Genomic DNA, 12,426 nt, shown 5'->3' on the forward strand with positions numbered 1-12,426 from the left:
TGTTGTTGTTGTTGTTGTTGTTAGGTGCCATGGAGTCTTAGACGACTCATAGTGACCCTATGAACAAAAGTCTTGAGCACTGTTTGTACATAGAGTTTCTGGAGGCAAGCCATTTCAGAAGTGAATGCTGCTCCTGCTTCCAGGTGTGTTTTAGCCAGGAAGCTCCAGCCAACACTGTCCACCATGGCTAACCATGACCACTTTTGGCACACAGGGAAGGTAAGCAAAGGCAAATCACAAGAGAGTATTAAACGAAAACAAGGGATCATGGGGAAGTCTTTTGCAGATAAGGCCAAGTTCCTTTCTATTATTTACCTTATGCTAATCTCAGGAGGGAGGGATTCAGTAAATACAAACTAAGAACAATGTTGACTCTTAAAGAATGCCTTAGTGCTTAGTGCCTCAGGGTGAACTCTAACTTGTATTATGCCTCCCTTATATCCTGATATAGCATTTGGTCTATTATTAATATTGAATTTTATATTCCGTTTCCCACAACTCTGTGAACGAAAAATTTGAACCCTATCCTATATTGTACCATCTTCACACTTCCTACCCGTTGCGCCAGTCACCATATCAATCCAACTGATCAAGGATCTTCCTCTTCTTCACTGACCCTCCACCTGTCCAAGCATCACATCCCTCTCCAAGGAATAGCCCCTTCTAGAAACATGCCCAAAATATGTAAGGGTGAAGCCTCATCATCGTTACCTCCAAAGAACACTCTGGCTGCACCCTCCCCAAAACTTATTTGTTTGTTCTTTTGGTCATCTATGAAATGTGCAGTGCTCTTCTCCAACACTGCAGCTCAAAAGAATCAATTCTTCTGCCATCCCTTCTAATATTCCAGCTCCTAGATGCATAGCAAGTGATCGGAAAGACCATGGCCTGAATCAGAAGCACCTTAATCCTCAAACTGACATCATTGTTGTTGTTATGTACCATCGAGTCACTTGCGACTCATAGCAACCCCATGTACAAGAGCCCTAAATACTGCTCTATCCTGGGCTAACCTCACCATCATCATTCCCACCACCCTAATCACAGAATAGATCCATCTCATTGAGGGTCTTCCTCTGCTGTGCTGTCCCTCCACTCTGTCAAACATGATGTCCCTCTCCAAGGACCAGTCCCTCCTTGCAACATGCCCAAAGTATGTCAGATGAAGCTTCAGAATCCTTGACTCAAAGGAGAATTCCAGCTCCACCCTCTCATTGCTCCTCAATGATTTGGAGAGGTCTCTAACTGCAGATTTTCCCAGTGCAATGTGTCTCCTGATTTCCTGACTGCTGGTGCCACGCGTGTTAAATGAACTTGGAGAGGATATTTTCTTTTCCACTTCTCTTTTCTATATTCACCTATGTGTTCCATGTCTTTGACTAGTCTCTGCATGATCTTCTAAAATATTCCACATATTCCTCTCTTCTTACCCAACACCACACAGGTCCCTCGGCTAAAACTGTGCCCTCCCCACCACCCCACATCTGCCCCAATCCTCTGATTCTCTGTGGTGCAACTAAGGACAAGGTTAACAGTAATTTCCCTTCATTCCTCGGTCAGAGGTGGGGTCTTCAAGCAACTTTCTAAGCACTTTTCCTTTAGTTCATTTTCCTTCCTAAGGTTATATTCAAGATGCTTGGGGGTCATTTTCAAATGCTCTTTGAGGCCGGACCTGGAATTGAGATCATGAAATCCAAGCCAAAATCTAGAACTCCTGGGTGCTATGTCCAGTTCTGATTCTGAACTGCAGAAATCATGGGAACTATGTAAATCTAATAATAAGTGTGAAAGACTTCTACTCCATCACCTGAAACAACAAGAGCTAAACCCTGAGCACTACAGGTTTTATAGCTGTATTTGCTTTTATTTTGTCTGAACTTTACAGTTCTAACTTGTGGGACAGATTGCTTTTTTGCCAGCATATTGGTAGCTTCTCTAGAGTCCAATGTGCCCTTCTTGCTGGTGCAGGAAAGTTGATAACTGGAAAAGTCATATTCCTCTGCCAGTTGAGCTGCCCGAGTCAAGGTTGAAATGGCTCTGTGTGTGTGTGTGTGTGTGTGTGTGTGTTCATGGTTCATGCACCCTCTGTACATACCTGCGTGTGTATTCAGGTACCAAAGAGCATGTGTTTGACCATGGACACATACATGCAAGGCTGTCAGGACATGAAAGGTTAACAGCAGGGGACTAGGCACATGCCACGGGCTTCCCAGCACAAATCTGCACTTTAGACAATTTTCTGTTTGTCTCATTCACAAGCTGAGATGGTGAGAGAGACGCAGAGAAAGTGGGAGACAGAGAGAAGAGAGAAAGATAGGGAGAGAAAGGAGAGAGGGGGGAGAGAGTGGGAGGGAGAGAGAGGAGAAAGAGAAGGGAGAGGAGAAGAGAGAGCGCGTGCTGCATTCCCCAGTGTTAATCAGGTTACTGAGAACCACCAGAAGTCATCCTGTTTATCTTTCTCATTTATCCAAACCCTAAACAGCCCTCTGCAGCAAATCACATTTCAGCAGGCCAGATTATTTTGTCTGTAGCATAAACTTCTCACTGCATCTCTCTCAGGAGCAGCCTCTCCAGGTAAATCTAAATCTCATTCTAATAGCAACATTTGGAGAAATAATGTTATTTGCCCTGATTTAGAGAAAACATAACGTCGGTCCTGGCAAAGCAGATTTTCTCCCCTGAAAAATTAATCAAAGGTACATAATTTAGAGGCAATAGGAACTCTCCTTAGGCAGAGTAGGTCCCGAGGGTGTGTGTGTGTGTGTGTGTGTGTGTGATGGTGTGTTGGGGTGGGAGGGGTTCTTGTTGAATGATTGTAGCCTCTTCTACCCCTCCTTTGGAGAGGAGAGGCCTCCCTCTTTTTCATTTCCTGTCTAGCTAATGGTTTCCGGAGGCCAGTTGACAAGATTCATACAGAGTTGAGAGAGATCAAATAGCTATTTTTCATGGCACAACTGAGAATCTGCAAGTTTTACCCTAAAGAAAGAAAAACCCTCAACCCAGGGAACAGGTTTTCCCCCCTATCCAAAAGCTGAAATGATGTAAAGGGGAAAAGCAATGACCATTCATTTATAAGGGAAAAATTTTTAGAGCATTCCCAGATCCCTCCTAAAATATGCCACCAAATCATATCAAATAGTACATAAAATCTAAAATAACACTGACTTAGAGTGTCCACAGACAGAGGTCAAAGCCACAATGGCTTGACGCCAAGACTTTGAGTGTAGTTGCCAAGAAAGAAGAGTGGTGGCGCTACTCATGTTGGCCCAGCTCTATGCTGTCTCTTTAGCAGCCAGTTTTAAACAAACTCCATTAATGTGACCTTTCCATTTTATTTTTTTAAAGAGAAATAAATCATCCTTGATTTTTTTTTTTTTGGCTAAGGCGAGGTAGTACTAATGGAGCGCGCTCATGTTTGAGGAACAGTGTCCTTGGGAGACACTCACAATCTTACTTATAGGATGTTTCAAACACAGAGGAATCTTACGTAACTGCCAAATCAGTTATTGTTACATGCTGTTGAGTCAACTACAAATCATAGCAACCTTAACAATGGCTCTAAACCTGGCCCTATCCTGAGACAACCTCACTGTCTCTGACATACCTGATTCCATTGGCCCAGTCACTGTGTCAACCCATTTCCTCTTGTGCTGACCTTCTACCTTCTCCAAGGTCTGATTCTTTCTGACAACATGCCCAAAATATGTGAGACAGAGTTTCAAAATCCTTGCCTTCAAGGAGCAATCTGGTTTTGCCCTCTTCTGGACAGACCTGTCTGTTCTCTTGGCAGTCCATGGTATGTTCAATACTCTTCTTTAACACTACAGCTCAAAGGCATCGATTTTTCATCTGTCATACTTAGTCATTGTTCAGCTTTCAGATGCATAGCAAGCCATTGAAGAGGCTTAGATCAGGTGCACCTTAGTATTTAAACTGACAGCATTGCTCTTTAGCCCTCCAGAGAGGTCCCTGAGAGCAGATTTTCCCAATACAAACAACTCTTAATTTCTTGACTGCTGGTGTGACAGGAATTGATCGTGGATCTGAGCAAGATGAAATTGTCAACAACTTCAATCTTTTCTCCATCAATCATGATGCTCCCTATTGGCCCAGTGGTGAGGATTTTTGTTTTCTTGATTTTGAAATGCAGTCTATATTGAAGGCAGTCCTTGATCCTCTTCAGCAAGCACTTCCGGTCTTCCTCAATTTCAGTGAGTAAGGCTATGTCATCTGCATAATGCAGATTGTTGATGAGTCTTCTTCCAATCCTGATGCCACGTCCTTCTTCATAAAGTTCAGCCTCTTGAATGATCTGCTCGGCATATCGATTGAAAAGGTCTAGATAAAGTATACATACCTGACACACACCTTTCTTGAACCATGCATCATTCCCTTGCTCTGTTCAGACAACAGCTTCTTGGTCGAGGTGTGGTTTTCATATGAACAAAATCAAGTGTCCTAGGATTTCAGTTCTTCTCAACGTTAGCTATACTTTGTTGTTGTCCACATAATGAGCTCCCTTTGCATAGCTGATGAAACACCGCCTGACATCCTTCTGTTATTCTATTATTTCATCCAAGATCCATCTGATATCAGCAATGATATTTCTAAGTCCTCACCTCCTCTAAACTCAGCTTATATTTCTGGCAATACTCTGTTGATGTGCTGTTCTGGTCATTTTGGGGTAATCTTCAACAAGATTTTGCTTGCAAGTGATACTAGTGATATTGTTTGAAAATATGTTCCATGAGAGACTAAGAAGAAGAATTACTCACCCACTTCTGAAGTAACTGGCTTGGCAAACTCTATGAACAATAGAGCACCCTTAGACTCCTAGATACAGTACTGGAGGCTGAGCCTTCATATCAGAAGATGCCAAAAAGGAGGAAGAATAGTTGCAAACATCCATGGAAAGTGGAAACGTGAATTTTGAGTATAGGAAAATTAGACATTGTTAGAAAATAAATATAATTAATGAGCTGAGATGGACTGACATTGGCCACTTTGAATCAGACAATTATATGATCTTCTGTGCTGGGAATGAAAAAAAAAAGTAAATACGGTTGTATTCATAATAAAAAAAGATCATTTCTAGATCCATCCTGAAGAACAACATTATGAGTGAAAGGATAGTACCTATATGCATATAAGGAAGAGATATCTTTAATAAGACTATTATTGAAATACATGCACCAACAACTAAAGCCAAAGAGGAGAAAAGAAAAGATTTCTATCAACTTTTCGAGTATGAAATCGATGAAGCATGCAAATCAGTAGCAGCATTTGACCCTCTTTTATCATCAATGCCTTGGTGAAGAATAAGAGTGCTAGTTCCATTACCAACCAGTGTCTGCAATCCAGTCCTTTATAGGTCAGCATCCTTTTTCATAGCAAAACTTTCAACCCTAAATAGGCTGGATAATAAGTACCATACTGATTTCCCCTAACAACAAAAAAAATAAATGGCAGGTGGTTCCAAGGTGACGATTCAGTGTCCCAGCAAGCATCATGAGCCCATATTCATCTCTGCCTAACTTAGCATGATGGCAGACATGCTAAGCCAGCCTCAGGACATCCAGAAAAGCTACTGCACTTTGAGCTGTCACATAAAAATGGAAGCATTGCAAAAGCTCCAGGTTTTTGCTGCTGGTGGTGGTGGGCGGCTGTATTTGGAGGAAGGGAATCTTCCCAAGAACTTCCCTGGGTAGAATTTCTCTCACATCTTCTCATGGCTCTTCCTCAATCACAACATGGCAAGGGAAATGGAATGATTGTGATTGGCTGTCACAAACTTTAAAAGAAGAGCTTCCATCTGGGTGATTTCAATCCCACCATTTTCTAGAACGTGCATTTTCACCCCAACTGTACTGAATCAGTATTTATATTTTAACAAGATCCACCAGTGAGGATCTTGTTAAGATGTTGATGCTGAAACAGTGTATCAGAAGTGGAAATGAAAATTCTCAGTAGAGAATGGAAACACAATTAGCTGGTTCAACACCTTCTTTAAAAGAAGCAAAGTCATGTCTCCATCCAAACCACAAAGGAAATCAAGACATTAATTCCATAAGACTTGTAATCAGTGTCTTTAAATATAAAGTGTATGAACAGTTACTCAAAGGTGGGGGGGGGCGGGGGCGGAAGACATTAATTCCATTTGGGCCCAAGTTTGTTTTCTTCAAAATTTTACTCCTTATTGAAAATTCTTTTGCCTTTCTAGCTAATAAAAGTTCTTGAAGGACAGCAATTGTATTTCTTCTGTTTATCATTTTAACATGAATCACAGAACATGATGCAGCATTGGTACTCAGAACACTTATGAACAAAATAGATCAATGAGATCTATAATAGTGCAAGAGAATTCCTATTTTGCAGTGAGGAAATTGGGTAAATAATAAATAGCTCACTCATGGATACATAAAGTGTTGTTGCTGTTGCTGTTGCTGTTGTTGTTAGGGGCCATAGAGTTGAGCACCATTCACAGCAATTCTAGTAACAAAAGATCTGAACCCTGTTCTATAAACTATTCTCATTCCTCTTGTGTTCATAGCGTTTTCAAACACCTGTTATTTAAGAAGTGGATGTCTATCCTTCTTCTAAGTCTGTCTTAATCTGAAAGTTCTACCAAACCCTGTCCATGATGAGTAACTCATATGGAAGTTGACCAGTGGCACAGCTTTCAGTACCACAGCAACTCTGAGTTATCTCAGTACAACAAACCGGCAGACAAGTGCTGTACCAATTAGAGCAATGTTCTCCCTAAACAATTAACACAGCCCTTAGCTGATTGTTAACTAAAGCCAAATGACCAGCTTATGCTTGATTATTAATGAAATAAAAAATGACCAAATAATGCATGTGGCAAAGTCAAACTTTAAACCCATATCTGTTGAACTTCAAGTCTTTTTATTGTCACCAATGTTCTGCCTCTGTCCATGTTAGAAGAAAACCATTTAATGATTCCTCTTCCTTGGGCACCTGTAATGACTAATTGTAGTGACTGTATTCTCTCATTCACCTGTGTTTTTCTGCTCCACTCCTGGACTGGAACAATCTCTGTCCTCTTAAAGGGCCTCTCCCACATATCACACCTCTATGCAAAGCTCAGTTCTCACCTCTAATCTTCCTAAATGCATTATTGCCTTTTCCTGCTTCCACTCTTCTATCTTCTCTTTCTAATTTAATTATCTCACTAATCCACAGGAAGAATGCAAATACCTCAAAGCTGGGGTAGCCACCCTATCCCTTGGAAGGCAACAAGGTACTTTAACTGAGTTTTAAAACAAAAATAAATAGATCTCAGATTCTAAAATCAAACCACCTCTGTGAAAATCCAGCTCTTAACTTGCTACTGTATGACCTCGGGCAAATTTCTTCTCTTGCCTCTATTGAAAAATTGGCATAATAATGGTACCTCTATCAGAGTTTTTGTGAAAATTGTGTTAATACATGTAAAGCATTTAGTGCAAAGAAATATAGTAAGACCTAAGTCAATGTCAGCTCTTGATTTTCTTTTCTTTCTTCCTTACTTATTCTAAGTCACTCAATGGCAAACTATAACCCTTGAGTTGGCAGTGCAATTCCTTACCCACTAGACCACCAGCGAGCTAGGCATACAGAAGATGCTGAAGAAATCTCTACTCACGTGAATGAACTGATAATCTAGTAGCTTCCTTTCTATGCAATATTTCTACCTGACTGGACTGCAACTTTCAAGCATCTTCTCCTTCCTTTCCTTACAGTAGCAGCATCTACCATCATATCTAAAGCATTTCCCACCTACTACTACGGAGTTGCTTCCAATTCGTTGAGACCCTCTGTCAGGTTTCCTAGCTCATAAATCTCTACAGAAGACTGTTCATCTTCAGAGCACCTGGTGGATTTGAACCAATGACCCATATGTAACACACTCTATCATCAGCAGGTACTTAATAAATCTCTATAAAAGTGTATAGAGAGAATGGTCTTGAGCTTTAAGGAAAAAGTCTCATTTCAATTTCTTTTCTGCCTTTCCTGTCATTGTGCAGCTCACCCTACTCCCTGAAATAAAAGAAAGCTCTATTGAGCCCAAACTGATAGTGTTTGAGCCCAAACTGATAGTGTTTCAAGTCATTTTCTTAATGGGTGTGAATTGACTGTAATCCTTTTGTTCCATGGCTACTTGGCAGTTGGTCAGACAGAAGACTGAGATGAAGATGTTAATCACTCTCAAAATGTAGTATCGGCTTACGAAGCCCCACTGCTCCACACAGTCATTCAGGATGACATTGTCGCCAAGGGAGACGACCCAAGGAACCTTAAATGGCCTTTATCTGCTTTCAGGAAACAGGCTTTTCTTGTCACTTTCTGTAAAACTTATACAGTTCTTTGAAATAAGATCAGTATTGGAACAGTGTAGTGGGAACATGTTTGCAAATGGCCCAAGGCTGAATTTATGTGAGAGAAGCATAGGCCAGACCCAGCCAGCCATGTGCACATCTGCAAAGACTGGCTTCTCATCAGGATTGATTTTAAAAGGGTTGAGGGAAGACTGAGAAAGAAGGGATAAATAATGTATACTGCATTGAAACAGAGGAGGGGGGGAGAGAGAGAGAGAGAGAACTGTTTAAAAGGGATATATGATTAAGTATTGTCATGACAGGAGTCCAGAATGAAGGCTGCATAGTGGAGTGGACTCGGGGTGGGGGGGGGGATTGTATAACAGTGAAAGAATTTTTCTTTTCCTTTTCAAAGAGTAGAACAAGTTGGGGGAAGGGGGTGAGCAGGGAGAAAAATGCAACAATGAATGAATGGAAATACTAAGTCTCTGTAAACTTTCATTAAAATTAACAAAAAATGGGAGGGCATGGAAGGTGGTACCTCCAACTAGGTTGCACAGTTACCCATCAATCTAGCTTCAGGTGACCACAGAGAGAAACACTGGGAAGAGACATAAATAGGGGCGCTTGGCTCATTTGGGGCAATTGGCCCATCTCAGGTGGTACTTTAGTGTACACACAGGAAATGGCAGCATTAACTTAAACAAGGATGGCGAATGAGTTTCACTTGCTATGATATTTCTGACCGATTGTAGTGACTGTTGGGAACACCATGTTCAGAAAGATTCTCCCACTGAATATCCACTCAATGAGAAAAAAATAAAATACTGTGATCATTCAGCCATGTCTGCTGTGACAGAGGTCAAATGACCGAACCAACAGCTGCTTTTGGGCAAGTCAACTCCAACTCCTGGCACTTTTGCCTGTGTTAGAATTGAACTGCATTTTGTAGGGTTTTCAATGGTAAACTTTTACAAGCGCTTCACCATATCTTTCTTTTGAGACCTTTCTGGATGGACTTGAACCTCAACCTTTTGAGTAAACAGGCAAGTGCCTTAACCATTTACACCATTAAAGGGCTTACTGGCAGAGGTGGTGTGGTTGTGCATAATGGAGTCAATTCCTACAGAGAGATGTGAAATCCACACACCAAGTGTTTGTATCGACTTGGAATAATGAGACCAGAGTGGTTTTCTATTCACATTGTGGAGAAAAATCTATATAGCCACTTTGCTATTATTTTCCACTTCTAACAGTAACATTTACCCCTTAATGAATGTCCAACAGGACAGCTCTTATTTCAAAGTTAATAATCAGTGAGATACTCCATTCTGTGTGTTCTTTTCAAGAGAGTCTGTGGGCAGCTTTGAGTTCATCACTGAGAAGGAGATGAGTTTATCCTGAAAGACTGTGGTGAGAAAGGTAGAAAAGCCCTTCTCCCAACATCACTGGTAACTTATCCTTTCCTTAGTCAGTCTGCCCTGAAGCAAACCCTCCTCCGCTCACCTTCTATTTCCATGAACAGGACCAGGCAGGCTCTGAAAAGAGAGATCTTGCTCATTTTCACCAATTACTGGAAGACTCAGCTGGTGAGTAACTTACCTGTTTCCTGAAGTTTGAGTTTTGCGTCATTGGTTCCGAATCCTCAGAAGGAACCTGGAGAAGGTGCAGCAGAAAAGATCACACGTCCAAAGGCTGAGCAGGCCTCCCTGCCAAGGTAGCTGGAGGCGTCACACTGACAACCACTTGGCACATCCACCCCTTCAGATAGTTCACAGTGACACTTCAAAACAGGGCGAGGGAAACTGGCCTTTTTTCCTGAGGGAGGGGGGAGGAGGGAAGCTAACCCAGCAAGAGGCAGCTTCTTTGCACACGAGGTGAGGCCTTCCCATCTGCTGGAAAAGACCGGGGTGACTCGGGAAAGGAAGTTTGTGTCTCTGCTGGTCCAGCAGTGCCAGAGGTAAACAGGAGCCATGGCACAGAGCCAGAGCAAAGATTCCTGACGACAATTCACTCTATTCAACCCTGCCTCTGAAGGCTCCCGTGAAAGGAGAAAGATCCAAGAAAAGTTTTCTGTAGAGTAGCTGCCAGCAGTTCAGCCTCTTGACGGAGAGTTCTTCTTTCCAGCTATTGAAAGCAAGCAATCCTCTGCATCACCAGTGAAGGCATTTGGTAAAGAGCCACAGCTCAGGGCGTGGATTCCTGCTCAGAAAAGGCACCATCCTCCGCTCTTCCTCCCGCCAGTGAGGCCGATGGCTGCCGAATCATTCCTGATCTCTAAAGAACTTCTTGATGAAAAGCTGCATAAATTTCTCCCCCCCCCCCCCCGTTTCACCTTCTCATGAAGTAGGGGCTCCCAAAGGAAAAGAAAAAGCGGGACTACAGTCTACTTGGAAATGGAATTGAACTCAATTGATTTGCATAAATACATCAGGTTGCTTTAGACTTGTAATTAATTCTCAGTTTCTCAAATAGATGTTGTCCCCGCAGACAGTCACAGAATGTGCCGCGTGGAATTGCTTCCATCTTGCTGCCAGCCTGCCTTCAGGGGTATTCGTAGAAGGATTGTAAGCTTTTTGAGGGAAGCAAAGCAAATGTGATAATACTCCATTGGATAAGCCTGTGTTCATTTGACACATTTATTGAGTATCTTCAGGGGTCATACACCAGCTCTGGAACAAGGTCTAACAATGAAGACCACAGACAGGCCCCTGCTTTCAAGGATGTGAGTGCCTGGCTGGAGAGAGACAAATTATGAACAAGGAGCCCAATCAATAAGGCAGAACCTTTCTTAGTGATGTTGGTATTGTTGCTATGTGCTGTTGAGTTGCTTCCGACTCAAAGCGACCCTATGAACAACAGCCCTAAACCCTGCTCTATCCCTTGCCAGCCTTATTCTTTGACACACCCATCCCCATGCCCCCAATGACAGTACCAATCCATCTCATCGAGGGTAGTGATAAGCTTTATATTTTCCTCTTAAGAAATGAAAGAGGAATTAGAAGTAATGATAAGGACCTTTTAATTTGGATCGTCACAAGAGCATCTAACAGCTCAGACCTAAAAGACTGAAAACGCCAGTCATTGTTCCCAGCAGAGAGAAGGAAATGTGCAAAGATGCTGTGGTGAGCTAACATGACATGCTGAAGACCAGAAGGACAACAAGCGTCCCTGGAACCTGGCAAGTGAGAAGGAGGAAGATGTCAATGGAAAATGGTGGAGTAGAGGGGTGGCAGATTCTGGTATAGGATAGATGTGTTTTCATTTAATTCTAGGAGTTCTTAAATTCAACTTTTGTTTTCTTCTATGATCCAACACTTTTTAGTAGCATATTATATAATTTCTAAGTCTTGGTGGTTTTGTTTACTCATTTGTTTTGCCTATTTTTTCCTTTTGTTGATTTTTAGCATTATACTGTTATGGTCAGTAAAGAGGCTTTGTATGATTTTAATTTTTAGAATTTGTTTGAAACTTGTTTTGTGCCCTAATGTGTGTATGTTCCACTGTGAAACGTAATCCACAATTTTTAAAATGTCATTAATAGATTTAACTAAGAAATTATCTGACTTATGTTTGGAAAGGTCATTCTGGCTTTTCTTAGGAAAAAGCATTATAGAGTGGTGTCTGTCTCTACAAGTGCCTCAGTTCTCATTTTCTCAGGGAATATTCCAAGCAATGGAAGAGGTGAGTCCTATGGAATTTCTATGTTCAGCTTTATGAGGAAATGCCAAACTGCCTTCCAGAGTGGTTATACTGTTTTACAATCCAACCAACAATGAATAAGAGTTTCTGTCTCTCCACATCCTGTCCAACATGTATTACTTGCTGCCCTGCTAAACTTTGCCATTGCTACTGGGGTATAGCAGTGTTATTCACCATTGCAAGAACATGGAATAGCCAAAATGTTCAACCACAACAGAAGGAATTAAGAAATTATCATACATTAACACAGTGGAATGTTATACAGCACGCAGGAGCAATGATTTTGTAAATTACTTCCTAACATGGGAGCTACTGGAGAGCATCATCTAAGTGAGCTTACTGAGTCTCATAAAGACAAATACTGATAAGACCATTATCCAGAACAAATACGAGGAACCAAGTCGGG

The sequence above is a fragment of the Elephantulus edwardii genome, unplaced genomic scaffold (genome assembly GCF_000299155.1).
Source record: "Elephantulus edwardii isolate Elephantulus edwardi_28Jun2011 unplaced genomic scaffold, EleEdw1.0 scaffold00006, whole genome shotgun sequence".
In the NCBI taxonomy this organism is placed as follows: Eukaryota; Metazoa; Chordata; class Mammalia; order Macroscelidea; family Macroscelididae; genus Elephantulus; species Elephantulus edwardii.